The sequence below is a fragment of the Colletes latitarsis genome, chromosome 3 (assembly GCF_051014445.1).
Source record: "Colletes latitarsis isolate SP2378_abdomen chromosome 3, iyColLati1, whole genome shotgun sequence".
Lineage (NCBI taxonomy): Eukaryota > Metazoa > Arthropoda > Insecta > Hymenoptera > Colletidae > Colletes > Colletes latitarsis.
This window is the reverse complement of record NC_135136.1, coordinates 41,381,624-41,399,632: the sequence shown is the minus strand read 5'-3', so window position 1 is coordinate 41,399,632 and position 18,009 is coordinate 41,381,624.

Sequence of the window (18,009 nt, the reverse complement as noted above, 5' to 3'; positions counted from 1 at the left end):
CAGCTGTTCGCGACGCTCCTCGTTGGAAGGACGAATGTATCTCTCGAGCGATCGCGGATATACGCATACCTTGTTCGGATACCGAGGCACGGATCGCCCGGGCAAAACAGCTGCTGGGGCACACGCACGGGAACACACACGCGCGCGCTCGAAACGCTGGCCAACTTCTTTTGCCCGGGAGGAATTTAGTGGTACAAATCGATGATGCCATTCGCCGAGCTCTCCTTTTACAGAGTTAATTAGCCGTGGTTTACGCTCGCGATTACCTCTCTCCGTGACTTCGCGTTGCAATTAGGCGAATTAACCGTCGCTACCGAGAATATCTCTCGGCGTTCCCGACGTCCGTACGAACCGCGCGGGAGTTTCGCCGCGCTGACGCAAACGTAACTTTTGCGCGTTTCGCGGCTGAACCTGTTGCGGACCGTTCTCTTATTTTTATCCTTGTTTTTTTTTTTTTCTTCGTTCTTCCCGTGACCCCGAAAGGCACGAGAACCGTACAGGGTGTCCGGAAGCGATCGTGGGTACCACCGACGAGGAAGAGATTCGTCCTTAAACGAGGCAAGTTAAAAGATACGAAATTTCTACGATCGGTTGTGTGGTTTTCCGGGACGATTGAAAGCGTGGGGTAATTGAAAAGGTAAGAACACAGTTTTCGTCAATTATTTCTGAGAGAAGCAGTTTTATTTCTGTACAGATCGAATATTTTTAGAAAAATCTATTAGTATTTACAAGAGTAGTATATTTTTGGGACGATCTAGATACATCGAGTTGAAGAGGATATTTTTCTTTAAACGTAACATTCTGTAGCTGCGTTATGATATTACTGTCTTATAAATTTTGAAATTCGAGTCACCTTTCTCGTAAAATACACAACCAATCCGGAAGAAGCTACTCGATTCTACCTGTCGCCAGCTCACCTGTTCGAACACCCTGTACGCTTGCTCCGATTGGCATCTTCGAAATTTTGAGTTACATTCTGCAGGTACTTTGAATCTTTTCGATATCAGATATCGTCGAACCGCCAAAAGGAGCAAGTAACCGTTTGCTAAAACTGTTTCGATGAACGGAACAGGGGGGCGTTTCGGAAACGTTTTTGGAGTACGATCGGTTCGGGACAGACTGACTCGTCGACGAGCATCTGCATTCGTTTTATATCGCTTCAGTTAGATCTCAGAGGATATCGCGCAAGGTATCGCTAAGGCTTTTACTAATACAAGATAACTTGTATAGAAAGCAGTACGTTTTCCATATTATCTAAGATAATTTATCGAAACGCCATCCGAGGATGTTATCCTTAGTTGCATCGCGTTACGATCCACGATCGTCCACGGGGGAACTCGGAACGCGACGTTCGTTGATAGAAATTTATTTTCCCCATTTGTTTTCCCATTCTATTATATTTTTTTTTTTTCTCTCTGATTAATGTTATTTGCTCACTTCGCGGGTGGTATGTTAATTATTTCTTCTGTTAATTTTACGTAGTGTTAACATAGTTTATATCGAGACGAACGAGATCGCCGAACGGTCGACGATTTTTATCCGTTTCGAATGAATGATTTTTTCCCCGTTCCGTGTTCGATCGTTTACGATTCTATTGTTTCGTTGCCCGCCAGGGGAAAAAGGAACGAAAACAGCAGCGCGAGAGAACGAACGACAGAAACTGCAGACTCTCGTACAAACAAAGACACATCACCGGACGAGTATCTCACTCTTAGTACATTAAATACGTAATTTGGTGTCAGGGTAGACCTTTTTCCATAGATATAGAAGCCGTTGTTGCTATTACTTACGGTAGAATTCGTAAACAAAGCGAGGAGGACGCGTGAGGGATAGAAAAAAGAAAAAAGCAGAAAGGAAATTCTTCAGATTATATAAATTATTACCTAATTATTTTTTGTCTCCTCCCCGTCAACGCGATTCGTACAAAGCATTCCGGACCACCGTACTCGAGGATTCTCGGATTCGCGGCGTTAGAAATATATTTTATGGTTAAGTTTTACGTCGATGCTTCGTGCTTTGGGTCTTCCATGGGTTTTAGAGGGGAAATTATCGATTCCGGGGAACAGTTTCCGTCAAAGACGGATCCGTCCCGCGATTTAATATTCATTGTTGAGCGTGTTTTTTTTGCCCGGTTGCTCGTGATTTTTTTGTTTTAATGGTGAATCGTTAAGTTTTATCGGAACTCGTTCGCCGAGGATTATTTTAATGAACGTTCGAGGGAGTGTTGCAGCGGGAAGATCGCGAAAAATCGTTGAAATATCGCGGAAACATATACGTAACTCGAGCCAAGAGAGAAGAATTCATATTCCCACGATGGCGGGGAATCCGTTGTACGAATCGTCCAGTGACTATCTATTTACGACATGTAAAATCATAGTGTACACAATACCATATTATATATATATATATATTATTAAAAATAACGAGTATATTATATATAGAAATATATATATATATGAACAAACGGGGAAAAGAATCTGTTGCACCGTGCTCTAAGGACAAAGAAACAAATGATTTTGATAGTAGCGTCGTAAGAAATTTAGGATACGTATGACGTACGTAATTAAAACGATTTAAAAAAACGAGGATAGCGAAACGTGGACGGAAGGAAACGCTAACTGAAACAGTGAAACTAAAAAATAAGACTTTGTTTACGTTTAAACGGGGGATTAAAAGGGGAGAATTTTTAGGCCAGCAGCTAAACTAAATAGTAAAGAGAAAAAAAAAAATGAATAATAGACACGTCCGTAATCATGGCGAGATAGCGTCGTTTTAGGGAAAATCTTATAAGGGGAAGGAAAAGTAAAAAGTGGATAGAAATTCATATTAATACTGTACCGCTAATTAACTAAAGTACTATTATAAATAATATTCCCGTACGTAAAGTTTAACGATTAAGCTACCGAGCATGCGAGTCTACGGACGAGATGTACTCGCGTAAAGATTTCCTCATCCCGATCCAAACCCCCCCACCCTTCCTCGTCCGACATAGCAATGTACCGGTGCATACCGTAATCGTAACGATGTTTTAACGTGTAACGAGCAAGATAAATCGAAGCAGAGAAAGAAAATAGAAATACACGAACGACGTAGAGTATATAATATATTACAAGTGCGTAAGGTACAAGCGTAGGGTACGATTTTGGCAGGATGATCGACGTTTCGAGGGAACAACTCGGAAAAATATATAGTTGCATCGACGCTGTTCGACGAACAAAGAAATTGGAGAATATTTAATTCATGAAAGGGATGCATGAGTCGTTAATTTTTGTTTTTCTTTTGTAGAATTCTCTATATCGACGGACTCCAAGTTCGTCTCGTTACAGTGACGTTCGAAATGTCATTTTCAATTCTTTATACTTTCCCCTTTTTTACGATTCTGAGGACTTCAGACGCGAGTCGTGCCATTTTGGAGCAGCCAAAAACGGTGTTGTTTAAATTTAAAATTTCCCCGATCTCCGAGAGTCCTGTTAATTTTATTTCGTTCGAAGGTTGTTTAAATGCTCACTGAATGTTCAAAGTCTGAGAAAACAAGCACTCCCGGAGGACTCGCGTCGCGAGACCTCAGATGGTGTAATTTCCCCGACGCGTTCGGGAGAAAATTGAAACGTATCGTACTTGGCAAGCTTCGCTTCTAATGTTCGTTCTATCATCGTACTTCGAGAGCTTCGTTTCTCATCGTGGATCGCGTACGCGTGTTTTTCCGTCTCGATCGACGCGACAACTATATCTTCTTCGGAGAAGAACCGTACGCAAGCCCAGGTATACACCCGATCGTGACACGAAACGAAAAGAAAACCGTGAAGAACGTCGACGAACAGTCGTACATCGGTTCCGTTCCACGTAATCTCAGTTATCGAATTTTAAAGGAACGATTTCCGTCGTTCCATCGAACGAGAGACGCGTGATCGCGCCTGAAACTTCTTCGGCTCAATGTATACGTAAAAATAAAAAAAAAAAAAAGAAAACGAAAGGAAAACGAGGGGAAATTAAGCGAGATGAAGAGAGAGAGAGAGAGAGAAAGAGAGAGAAAGTTTTAAGGGAAGAAACGCACGTGACGCGATGAGTCCCGAGAATCGGTGTAACTATTTGTAGAAAAGCTTTACGCGTGACTCTATTATACGAATTATTATTATTATCATTAAAATAGTATCGTCGACATTATTTTTATTATGTTTAATTATATAGCGTAGTTACGGTCTTTTTCATGTTAAATCTTCTCGCGTAACGCGGTCCGTTTCTAAACGAAAACAAACGAAAACAAACTACACAGACGCGCACACGGCAGCCAGGAAACGGGCCGGCGGAAGTGGCGGCGCCGATACGTCCGACAAATTAGAGATATACGTAATGCGTGAAACTGCTAATTAATTATCAACGATCAACGATCGAGGAGTTTGTACAGTGCTCGCTGAGGTGTGAGGTGATTCGTAGCGGTCGTGTTATATACGTACGTATGCATTAAGTCTTAATCGTTAGTGACTGCGGTTCGAATGAGAACGAAAGAAGAACTTTGGGGAGAAGAAACGATCAAGTTGAATGCGAGAGGCCCATTCGCGCGAGCTTTTCTTCGGGGAAAAGTGGCGTCGTCGGGTGTCGACTCGACCGAACGACCCAACGGACGATTTGGGAACCGTGGCGTTTCCGTTTCTTCCTTTCCTTTTCTCTTCGAGCTCCACGTTCCATTTTGTATCTACTCGAACGATGCGTCGCGACCACAGATGGCCCCTCGTCTCAAACATTCCGAGCGATGGACGAACTTTCACGCGTTATTTTCCCCGTTAACTATCTAATTAGGAGCTCTTTTTTTTAATGTTTGTGCTCACGATGCATTAAATTTCAGTATAATTTTATTAGCGTGAAGATTTTACGATGAGTGCCTCGTTTCTTGCATCGACTTAAGGGTTGTTTCAGAACTATCTCTGTTACTGTTTAGAGTGTGTCGAAAAGTCGATAAAAATTCCATAGCAATTCCAGAACAGCCCCCCCCGGACACCTCTACATGAAAAATGGAAAAATTGTTATATCGTTCGTCGCTCGTTTAAATATTCTGCCCATCTCTGGCCACGACCACTCGCTCGATCGTTGTTTCCAGTTATAATTTCATCGACGCGTATGGTTGAACGTTTATTGCGTGTCAACCGACTGTTTGCATCGCGTCCGCGTTTCCACTTTCGAGGAACGATCGACGTCGATGGAGTTTCGTGTGTTTTTTTGTTCGTTTTTGCACGCGGCCGGGGTCGCCAGTTTGTTACGGGAACGCGATCGTTTCTCTTTGTTGGTTTGATGGGATCGAAGAAAATCGGGTCGTTGCTCGGAGCTCGCCGCGTTCCCAAATCATTCGAGCGAGTCGAAGCGGATCGGCGCGCGGGACGAAACGAATTTTAAACTAAAAGAAAAGGAAAACGGAGGAAAAAAAAAGAAAAAACAAATGTGCGGGCGCCGTCCACATACGAAGCTTCACGTCGGCTTTACCATTAAGCTATGGCATCTACATTGTTATAGAATATTATTCCAAATAATTGACGCGTAATCATATCATATTAACGTTCATAACGCTTCCTCGTGCTCTCACCCGACCCCCTCCTTAAACATCCCTCCTTTCTTCCCTTTTTCCCCGACGTCCAAACGATTTACTCGCTCTATTCTTACCATTATTATAAATGTATCATATTGAATTTAAATAATATCGATTAGGTCTATACGTATACATATATACATATAGGTTACTGAGAAAAGGAAACGCGAGAAAAGGAAACAACAAAGCAACACGAACGAAACGTCGACGTAATAATGCGTTAGTAGTACAACTTTGCCCGACTTGCCAAACTCGCGTAACCACGAAATAATACATTTACTCGTCTCGTATCGACGGACACACACACACAACACGGGAAACGTGCGTGTGGGGCGCGGTGCTCTCGACACACACACAGACGCGCGCGCGAGCGTGCACGCCAAGACTTCTCTTATCCGAATTAAGGAAATAACGTTAAAACGAACACTGGTAGAGTGTGGCTCAAGCGTTGCTCGAAACGATACTTTTTTTTTTTTTTATTGGTGTGTCGGATTGATTATGAGAGAGCAACCCGCCATTTATGAGCGACGAGCAGACAGAGAGTGAGAGAGTTTGATCGATATCGTGCGAGTGGAAGCGAGAAAGAGAACGTATGCGTGTGAAAGGGAATATCAGCACTAATCGCGCCGTACTACATTACATATATTCCTAAGGAAATTAAACGAAAATTAAAGTTAGATCTATTCTTGGATGCGTACCGATCGATAAAAATTTTACGAGAAAAATGAACGAAAGGCGTTATTTAATAAGCGATAGGCACCGGAATCCATCTCGCGGGACGCAGCATCGACGATGCGAAATAAAGTAGGGGTAAAAACGGAGGAATTTGTTATATTTTCTTTTTTTGCGTGTAAATCTGATTGTTTATTTATGAACTGTTTATTTTACATATTTTTTCGTATATTTGTTTTTTGTTAATTGCGAAGAAAGAGAGAGTGATTAGAGGTACAGGCGAGTGTCTGTCTTCGTTTTTGCGATACGAGCGATTATCGTTTGCACGGTCTCGAAATTATGGTCGGGTCGAAGGAAGAATCGACTTGGTCATCGATCGAAACAGGATTCGATAGTTTCCATACAGAACTAGAACTATTTACCATCTAATTTCACAGTTATCATCTTCTATGTTTCAACCGGAGCACAAAAATTTTTATTCCACTTCCCAAACGGGTAGAAAAATATTGTTTTTTTTTTAATTAAATCACTGCCAAAGTACGAGAAATCTTTCTCCGGCCCGACTGCACGTATGTATAGATATTTAAACGTTGCGAAATCGAAAGACGACGATCCCGTCGCGGAAAAGTTAATTGTCAAACGATCGATCATCGGATCTCTGTTCTTTGGTGCCATAAGGAAAGTAGCGCGCACGATTCGATCGCCTTTCGAGATTAAAAGCGGAAAAAGGGTGCGTCTGGTTGTAATATAATTATTTTCTATTATACGGTATTTTCTACTTTGCGCGTTAGTGGATTTTCGAATCGGTGTTCGCGTGCGTTACGCTTAGAAACGGAATCGGTAGCGGCGAGACGAGGGACTCGACGGTCGCGGAAACGTCTTTTTATTATTGTTTTCCTTTTTTCCCCGGACGCGAGTATCCCTGGAAGCTCTCGTCCCTCGGTGACGTTCGCTTACAACCGATTCCGGTTGTCGATAGGCTGGTCAAGCGTGTTGGTGGTCTACAACTCTAAGTGTTGTTTCTTTTATTGGCAGCTGTCCCATTTTTTCGCACGTGCGTCGAATACTATTATTTTTACGACTGTTCTCTACGGTAGTTCCCCGCTCGCGAGCAACACAGCACCAGTATCCTGCCGGTTAGTTTCTTAGCGGGTCGATGACGCCTCGAGAATTCCACGCTCGAGCGAGGAGGGGGTGGCTTTCACCCCCGATTTGCTTTACCCGGTGTTTCCGCGCGAACGCGGAGTATCCCGCGGTACCCAGTGAAACGATCGTGCGGTTCTCGAAGCTCCGTTTTGTTAAGTTCGCCCGTCCCCTATTATTGTTCAGCGCCGATTCGCGGGTTACTTAAGAATATTGTTTATCGTTTCGACGCGATCGAGCGAACAGTGGTTTTTGTTATTAGAAAAGTAAGTCGAACCGAACGATAATTAAGAAAACAAAAAAAACGAGAAAAACAACAAAAAATACGAAGAATAACTAAAAAAAAAAAAAGCCACGTAGAGCCGGGTTTGTGCACATGTCGTATATTCTCTTTTCGAACGCTCGGACTCTTCGACGCGACGTACTGTGATCGTTATATTGTTTTTTCCCCCCCCTAACTCCCCGCGCAAAAACGGAAGCCATTCGTTCCTCGTTTTTGTCCCCGTCTTTTTGCAAAAGCAGCGCGACTCGAACTTTTCACGCACGGCGTTTTGTTCAGTTTCGTTCGTCGGAAGGATTCGTGCGCGCGCGCGTGTCCACGCGCCCTCATTGTGCAACCGTAACGATACATACGTACACAGAAACACACGTACACGTTGCCGTGAAAGAGGAAGGGAATGAAGAAAAAAAAAAAAAAAAAAAAATGAATAACGAAATATCGAATCCGAGAATTTAGGTCTTAATTATTGTCTCTTTGCTGTACCTACATTAAACGAATGGAAAGCCGTGTATTACTTCAAGAGTTTCTTCGATGTAAATATTAACACTACGTAAAAGGTTAAACGTTTTGCTCAGCGGGCGCGGAGCCGCGGCGAACGATCGATCGTGTTCGATCGATCGACCGGCCATCGGGAGGAGCCGCGGCTCGTCGTTAGCCGCTGGATGATACCTAATTAATGTAATAACTATAACGATAAGAGAGCGTAGCTGTCCTTCAATACCTACCTACCACGTTAAGTAATAAAAGTAACGGAATAATGGAGTCTCTCATGTCTACTGACTACTTCAAGATTAGTATTATATACCCGTACGATGAGAGGCGACGACGACGAGGGTGGCGATTGACGACGACGACGACTACGACGACGGGCGAAAAGGTAATCCATTGACAATGAATGTAAATGTATCCATTTTCGAAACTTGATGTAGAATTATACTCATAAGCTATATCTATGATATACAAACGAAATAAAAGCGTATAGTAAATTACGGACGCGTCGATCTCACTTTCTTCCGTGCGCTCCTTCGTCCCCCAAGCTGCTTAAAACCTTCCCTCATACTTTTTCGAGCATTAAAAGACACATGTTTCCAAATTCTCAGACATTTAAAACGATCGTTTGTTTGTTTTCAAAAATAACCATTTATCCCATTTTGCTTACAGAAACAAAACTCTTATCCTATCGCTGCTTCCTGTCCATCGCATTACCAAAAATCCTAAAAATGCTCCAATAGAGAAGCGTGTGTACCGTAACGAGGAAGCAACAGAGTAGAAATGGAGGATCCTGTCGAGAAAAGAGTGAGTTTCCATGGGGTTAGATACGAAATTTCGAACGGTTCGCGATCTTTGTCGACTCTACGGGGCTAATTCGAGTAGTATCGAAGTTTACGTCTCGATAACTCGTTCGCAGCCACTGGGGTATTATACGCCGAGGGGCTACGGGTCGCAGCCCTCGCAAAACTCACCCCATCCCGGCGCGTTTTCGCCACTTTTACGCTCGGAGGGGCGGAACATTGAAATGGAGGCATCGAGTGGTCGCGTATGGCTGCAGATATTCCGAAATAACCGTATCGGTTTATGCGCCATGGTTCCCCAGGTTCTCTTCCGATGCGCCAGTCACCCATTTGCCTTGCAATCCCGATGTCCATTCGATGATCTTAACCTGTACTGTTCGCCACTCGGTCTGCACGCTCGCCGCTGAATCCTTCGGGGAATTTTCTACGCTCTCATCCCGGCCATTCGACGCTGATAGCGATAGGGTTGCCACCTCCGCGATTTCCTCCGTCTCCAGTTCGCAGAAATTCGATACGAACAACACGGAACAAATGCAATTTCAATTCAAACAATTCTTTACCAAGGAATCTCCCTCAAGAATATTTCTCATAAGCAACGTGTTTCCACCAGTTACGGCAACAAACAAATATTTATCGAGGTCCCCGTACGACCCTTCACGCTAAGGGTTAATTGCAGTCGTTTATTCGAAACGAATGTTTTAGGTCGCCTATCTCTTTTCCAGGCTCGCATTTCGCGTATAAACGACGCAACCGTTCGAACAAAGAACGAAAAGGGAAGGAGGTTCGAAAAATTTATATAACGCGGAAAGTTTCGAAAGAAGGAAATTCGTTGCAATATGAAACAGACACGGTGAAATCCCGTTTTCCCATTTTCCCGGTGGATACGATCCGGAAACGAGAATGCTCTCGAGTACCAATCGCGCGAGGATCGGAGTCTTCCTTTTTCCGTTCGGAACCGTACGTCTAAAAATCGACCGAGAACTCGAGATCCACTCTGAGCTTTTTCGCCAGCTCGTAAGACGTCGAGGGGGGAAAAAAGACTACGGACGCAAACGGCACGAAAACAACCGCAAAATTACCGTGTAGAACGTGTAGTGTGTAACGTGGACGGGTAGTTTGCTAAAATTTACGGCTTTCGAGTATCGTTGGCAAAGGACTCGTAAACGCTATATAATCGAGTGTAAATGTTTTTGCTTTCGCGTTACAGTTCGCCAGTGATGGAGGGTGGCTGGGAACAGAGCCGGTACAGTCAAACGATTCATTTGCCGACGAGCCTTCGAGTTCTATCGATGATAAATTCTCGATCTCGCAAGAAATACAAAATTGATACAATTAAAAATCGAGCAAATTAATGTAGATACAAAGTTCATTAGCGTTCGTGCATAACCGGTCGATGACGTTATATTCGAACACAATGTTCCCCGATATAAAATAATGGAAAATTTTCAGCGTTTCTAATTGGTGCGTAGAAGTTAATGTACTGTAAAATGTCAGGACATGCAATACGAGGTTAATTTCTCTAGAAAAAATATGTTTGCAAACGATTTGTTCTCGATCTCGCGGTCTCCAATCGATCGTGACAGTTCTGATTTGTCGGTAATATTAATTTAAATGGGACAGAAAACACGAGATAAATAATCTGATATTCGTGTTGCAATTTACTGGAGGGATCTAGATTTCAAAATGCAGGCGAAATTAGAGAAGGCTTACTATAATTGTACAGCTCATCGAGGTCAGATTTAGAAACAGCTATCCCCCTTTTGCACTCTGTTAAAACGTGTTTAGTGTTGCAACGGACTTTTACTCGGATGTTTTTTCATCGAAAACCGAGGGTCAGGGAGTAAAATAAATAATATTATAACAGACACGGAAGTCTGTACCCCTGAAAAGTGAAATCGTGAATATTTCCCGACACGCGCGAAAGGATCCAGCTTCCATCGAGCGTTTCTCGACGTTCCCATGGTCTATCCAACTATGTCCATAGTAATGTTGCGTTTTACTCCGTGTCTGGCGATTAAAATATCGGTTGTTTCGGTGGCGTGGGATTGCTCGATTCAAAAACCGAACTAACGGAATCCGCGGATGGGGGGGGGGGGCTGCAGCCGAAGAATTCCGTGAATCACAGGCAGAAAGAAAATCATTTCTAATTGTATCGAATTATAATTTTCCGCGAACAGGTTCCGCGGTATGCGCGAAACGCGCTCATTATCTTTGCCAGCGCGGCCGGGAGCGCTCGCTCCTGCTATCGGTGGATATAATTTCCCATTTCCAATTATCTGTATCTCGTCAACTGTATCCTACGTTCTCTGCCTACGTGTGCCCGAACCACCGACGGAAACCGAGTTGACACCCACCCTTATCGCGCGTATATATCGAGGATCTTACGTTACGGGGGATTTATCTAACGCGCCTAGACGCCGCGTGTAAATTCTCGTCTAGCCAAATCAACATGGGAAAAAAGAAGCGGTTTAACTGGTGCGCCGATTAAGGGTGTCGCGACGGCCGGGGACGCTGGATTAATAAAACGCGGAATTTACGAGCCGCGTTCGGCAAGTTTAGTTTCGCGTCTTCGTCCGCCACCGAAGAATCCCTCTGTAACGACCAGCCTAATCGAGAACGTAACGGTCAGCCGCGATAAGGACCGTTCCCCGACGCAAAAATTCATATTCGCGTGGATTTCCCCACGGAGCTCGAATCGGCGTATTAATTACCATCGATGCTGTTTTACGAACTCCCGAGAACTCTAAATTCTGGCAAAATTGAACAGACTTGGTGCATTTTTGCGTTATACTAATTAATCTGAAAATGAAGTTAGATTTTCGAGCAACGTAAAATGTTAGGAAAATTCTTGCAACGCATTGTAGCAACCGCGATGGCTGCCCCCCTATCAGGAACGTAATAAAATCCTGAAGAATGTCGCGGTAACTCATGGGATCAGACGCGAAATTGCGTTCCAGGGCCCCGGAATCTTGTTTTCCACGGTGTAGAGGAGGCTGGACCAGGTCGAGGGCTGACGATCCTGTGGCTCGCGTCTCCTTTTGTCCTTCCACGAGGGTCCAGGACGTTCCCGCGCGGCGAACGGCATTGGCAATCTGCGAGACCTGGTGTAAGCCGCGCGGATGGAATATTAATTCGTGGGGTTAGGGTTACCCGAGAGCCTCCTCACCCGTCTAGCTACCCGACCATACATCCACGTCGCCGCGAAAATATATATGCTGCCGGCGTGCCAGCCTTCTATCCCGTTTTTCCTTGCCCGGGCTTATTGGTTCCGTCGGCCAGGCGACGAGGAAGCCTCGGACGAAAGGTGTCGAGCTCCCTCGGGGACTTTAACCGAAACGTATAAATGGATGGGAGGCTGGGAGGCGACCCAACATGCTTACTATTACGCCACCATAACGCGTGCTCCTGATGGATCCTCCGCCATACTTTCTTTTCTTTCCTTTCCGGGGCAGAGTTTACTTAGGAACATTGTATACTGGGACTGACCGTTAGTGAACATGATTTTGTGTACTAGGGCCAAGGAGTAGAGTCAGCAAACGAAAACAAACGTCCCTGAATGTGGCTCGTAAGTGCCTCCACAACGCTGAGCACTCTTTTTTTCACTGACTCGTGCCATTGACCCGAGTATAGACACAAATCTAATCGAAGGTGCGCAGCTGTTAGAAATATCGAAGGAACGTAGAACAGTAGTGATTTTTAGGAGAACATTTGAGAAACGTCTGTGCACAGTAGCAAACTGAAAGAGCAAGTGACACAGAACTTTTACTTTTCTGCTACGTTGACTCATTAGTAACCTGACATTGCCGGTCACGTATCGGCGTTCACGTTGGGACTTAGATAGCATTTCCACGAGCGGGGGGCGCCTACGTGACACGTACGGGAACAGATTTCCGCGACTATGTAACTCCCTGTATCTTGGGCCCCCAGAACATCAGCACCTCTTTCGAGACGAAATTAAAAAATTTCAAATCGTTCTAAAAACAATATTTTTAGCTAGCGGGGTCAATTACAGACATTTTTGGTGAATAGACATACCCTCGAAATCCTAACCAGTTTCGAGAAAAAAATTCATTACCGAAATTATCATTTCTGGCCAGAAATTGTTCCCTGAAATTTCATGCGAATTTTTAAAACGCCATAACTTCTGAACGGATTGGACGATTTTAATGTTTAAAAAAGCAAACTACGCGTATTTTAGTGTAGAATATGTAGAAATTACAAAAATATTCGAAAAGTTGCTCCTTGACCTCGCAAAATAAGAAAAATGGTCCCCATAAAAATGGTCCAATATTCAAACAGTCATAATTCCTACAATTGTGAATATATTTCAATGAAATTTTTTTCTGAAATAGTGCTCATGGGTACCTACAAAAAAGTATTAGACAACTTTTCTTTTTTTTCGAAAAACGAATTTTTAAGAAAAATCGACAGGGGGTAGGTGCCTCAATTTTTCGCCGAAAAAAAAAAATTTCAAATCGTTCTAAAAAAAATATTTTTAACTAGGGGGGTCAATTACAATCATTTTTGGTGAATAGACATACCCTCGAAATCCTACCCACTTTCGAGAAAAAAATTCGAGTAGGAGTGAAATTTTTCGACAAAATTAAAAAATTTCAAATCGTTCTAAAAAAAATATTTTTAGCTAGGGGGGTCAATTTCAGACATTTTTGGTGAATAGACATACCCTCGAAATCCTAACCAGTTTCGAGAAAAAAATTCATTACCGAAATTATCATTTCTGGCCAGAAATCGTTCCCTGAAATTTCCGTGCGAATCTTTAAAACGCCATAACTTCTGAACGGATTGGACGATTTTAATGTTTAAAAAAGCAAACTACGCGTATTTTAGTGTAGAATATGTAGAAATCACAAAAATATTCGAAAAATTGGTCCTTGACCTCGCAAAATAAGAAAAATGGTCCCCATAAAAATGGTCCAATATTCAAACAGTCATAATTCCTACAATTGTGAATATATTTCAATGAAATTTTTTTCTGAAATAGTGCTCATGGGTACCTACAAAAAAGTATTAGACAACTTTTCTTTTTTTTCGAAAAACGAATTTTTAAGAAAAATCGACAGGGGGTAGGTGCCTCAATTTTTCGCCGAAAAAAAAAAATTTCAAATCGTTCTAAAAAAAATATTTTTAACTAGGGGGGTCAATTACAATCATTTTTGGTGAATAGACATACCCTCGAAATCCTACCCACTTTCGAGAAAAAAATTCGAGAAGGAGTGAAATTTTTCGACAAAATTAAAAAATTTCAAATCGTTCTAAAAAAAATATTTTTAGCTAGGGGGGTCAATTTCAGACATTTTTGGTGAATAGACATACCCTCGAAATCCTAACCAGTTTCGAGAAAAAAATTCATTACCGAAATTATCATTTCTGGCCAGAAATCGTTCCCTGAAATTTCCGTGCGAATCTTTAAAACGCCATAACTTCTGAACGGATTGGACGATTTTAATGTTTAAAAAAGCAAACTACGCGTATTTTAGTGTAGAATATGTAGAAATTACAAAAATATTCGAAAAGTTGGTCCTTGACCTCGCAAAATAAGAAAAATTGTCCCCATAAAAATTATCCAATTTTCAAACAGCCATAACTTTTACAATAGTGAATATATTTCAATGAAATTTTTTTCTGAAATAGTGCTCATGGGTACCTACAAAAAAGTATTAGACAACTTTTCTTTTTTTTCGAAAAATAAATTTTTAAGAAAAATCGACAGGGGGTAGGTGCCTCAATTTTTCGACGAAAAAAAAAAATTTCAAATCGTTCTAAAAAAAATACTTTTAGCTAGGGGGGTCAATTACAGACATTTTTGGTGAATAGACATACCCTCGAAATCCTAACCAGTTTCGAGAAAAAAATTCATTACCGAAATTATCATTTCTGGCCAGAAATCGTTCCCCGAAATTTCATGCGAATCTTTAAAACGCCATAACTTCTGAACGGATTGGACGATTTTAATGTTTAAAAAAGCAAACTACGCGTATTTTAGTGTAGAATATGTAGAAATCACAAAAATATTCGAAAAATTGGTCCTTGACCTCGCAAAATAAGAAAAATGGTCCCCATAAAAATGGTCCAATATTCAAACAGTCATAATTCCTACAATTGTGAATATATTTCAATGAAATTTTTTTCTGAAATAGTGCTCATGGGTACCTACAAAAAAGTATTAGACAACTTTTCTTTTTTTTCGAAAAACGAATTTTTAAGAAAAATCGACAGGGGGTAGGTGCCTCAATTTTTCGCCGAAAAAAAAAAATTTCAAATCGTTCTAAAAAAAATATTTTTAACTAGGGGGGTCAATTACAATCATTTTTGGTGAATAGACATACCCTCGAAATCCTACCCACTTTCGAGAAAAAAATTCGAGTAGGAGTGAAATTTTTCGACAAAATTAAAAAATTTCAAATCGTTCTAAAAAAAATATTTTTAGCTAGGGGGGTCAATTTCAGACATTTTTGGTGAATAGACATACCCTCGAAATCCTAACCAGTTTCGAGAAAAAAATTCATTACCGAAATTATCATTTCTGGCCAGAAATCGTTCCCTGAAATTTCCGTGCGAATCTTTAAAACGCCATAACTTCTGAACGGATTGGACGATTTTAATGTTTAAAAAAGCAAACTACGCGTATTTTAGTGTAGAATATGTAGAAATTACAAAAATATTCGAAAAGTTGGTCCTTGACCTCGCAAAATAAGAAAAATTGTCCCCATAAAAATTATCCAATTTTCAAACAGCCATAACTTTTACAATAGTGAATATATTTCAATGAAACTTTTTTCTGAAATAGTGCTCATGGGTATCTACAAAAAAGTATTAGACAACTTTTCTTTTTTTTCGAAAAATGAATTTTTAAGAAAAATCGACAGGGGGTAGGTGCCTCAATTTTTCGGCGAAAAAAAAAAATTTCAAATCGTTCTAAAAAAAATATTTTTAGCTAGGGGGGTCAATTTCAATCATTTTTGGTGAATAGACATACCTTCGAAATCCTAACCAGTTTCGAGAAAAAAATTCATTACCGAAATTATCATTTCTGGCCAGAAATCGTTCCCTGAAATTTCATGCGAATCTTTAAAACGCCATAACTTCTGAACGGATTGGACGATTTTAATGTTTAAAAAAGCAAACTACGCGTATTTTAGTGTAGAATATGTAGAAATCACAAAAATATTCGAAAAATTGGTCCTTGACCTCGCAAAATAAGAAAAATGGTCCCCATAAAAATGGTCCAATATTCAAACAGTCATAATTCCTACAATTGTGAATATATTTCAATGAAATTTTTTTCTGAAATAGTGCTCATGGGTACCTACAAAAAAGTATTAGACAACTTTTCTTTTTTTTCGAAAAATGAATTTTTAAGAAAAATCGACAGGGGGTAGGTGCCTCAATTTTTCGACGAAAAAAAAAAATTTCAAATCGTTCTAAAAAAAATATTTTTAGCTAGGGGGGTCAATTACAATCATTTTTGGTGAATAGACATACCCTCGAAATCCTACCCACTTTCGAGAAAAAAATTCGAGTAGGAGTGAAATTTTTCGACAAAATTAAAAAATTTCAAATCGTTCTAAAAAAAATATTTTTAGCTAGAGGGGTCAATTTCAATCATTTTTGGTGAATAGACATACCCCCGAAATCCTACCCACTTTTGAGAAAAAAATTCCTTACCAAAAACATGTGAAATGTGATGCGTATGTTTAAAAAATCATAACTTCTGAATGAATCGAAGGATTTTAATGTTCTGTGAATGTTCGAATAGTTGTTCCTTGACCCCGTAAACTAGCCAGGAAGGGAATAGATTTGACTAAGTGTCCAGTGTTGTACACCTGATGGATTCCTCTGGTCAGGTTCAATTCAAGAGGCTATTTCAAAGTCTCCTTTTTCGGAGCGGGTTATTCGTGACGCGGTGGCTCGCGGGGCGTGGCTCAATTACCGTAAACGACGCTGTTGCGCGGATTATTAAAGAAATCGGCGACCTGGCGTCGTTACCCGCCTTATTACGCAAAGTAACGAACGGCGTAGCCGGTTTAAGGGATAAAATAAAAGGCACCCGCGCCCACCGAGCACTCGTATATCGTTCCGGCTGCTGACACAGGCGCTCCACGCAGATAGCGGATCGCGGAACATGTCCACCCCCGCGTTATTCGCGTCTATTCGATCTATATCGCGTTGTTAAGTCCAGATTGTCCGATCGCGCAATCCACGCCGTACACGAGCGGGATGACTCGCGTAAATTTTTTAGAAATACCCCATCCCAAATTCGTAAAATCCGTATCTCTCGATCGTGACAAATACTGCAAACAAAGGTCTTCCGTCTGATCTGCCACTGTTTGCTGAGTCCTCGTCGGTACATAGAATTGTACAAGCAATCCTGAAAAGTTTAGTAACACGAAGGAATAGTTTTTTAATAAGCTTTCATCGAGATAGTCATTTATTTTCGAAAATATTCGAGCGATGACCGAGTCCGATACGAGTCGCGATGGTAGATCTCGAAGAGACGGCCTGGATTCGGCCAAATTCGTTTATCGTCGCCGTTAATTCCACGATCGGGGAAGGCGAGGGGTGTAACCGCGGCTCACGGACAGATTTACCGTCGCGGTTAGTTCTTCTCGCGACCTTATCTGTGGCATTCGCTGCGATCCCGCGGCTCTGCGTGACCTCTTTCACAACAAGTCGACGATCTTCCAGTGAATTTGAGGATCCCTCGGTTGGGTTTGCCGCGACGGATCTCGAGACGACGACGAAACTTCCACGCGAGGGACTTTTACGAAGCCACGAGGACCGTGAAACGCGAGGGCCACGCACTTTCCCGACGGGGTAAGTCGAATTTAAAGTACGATTATAGGATCGCAGGCGCGACAATTTTTGGAGGGTGGATTTTTTAACGCTTTCGTTACGAAGATTATCAGGTTCTACTGTCCTTCGATCGTGCAAGCTTCCAGAAATCAGGAATGTCCAACGATAATCCTAAATATTTCTCCCCAAAGTGTAATAAAGTCGAAAGTTAAAAGCCCAGCGAAATATCA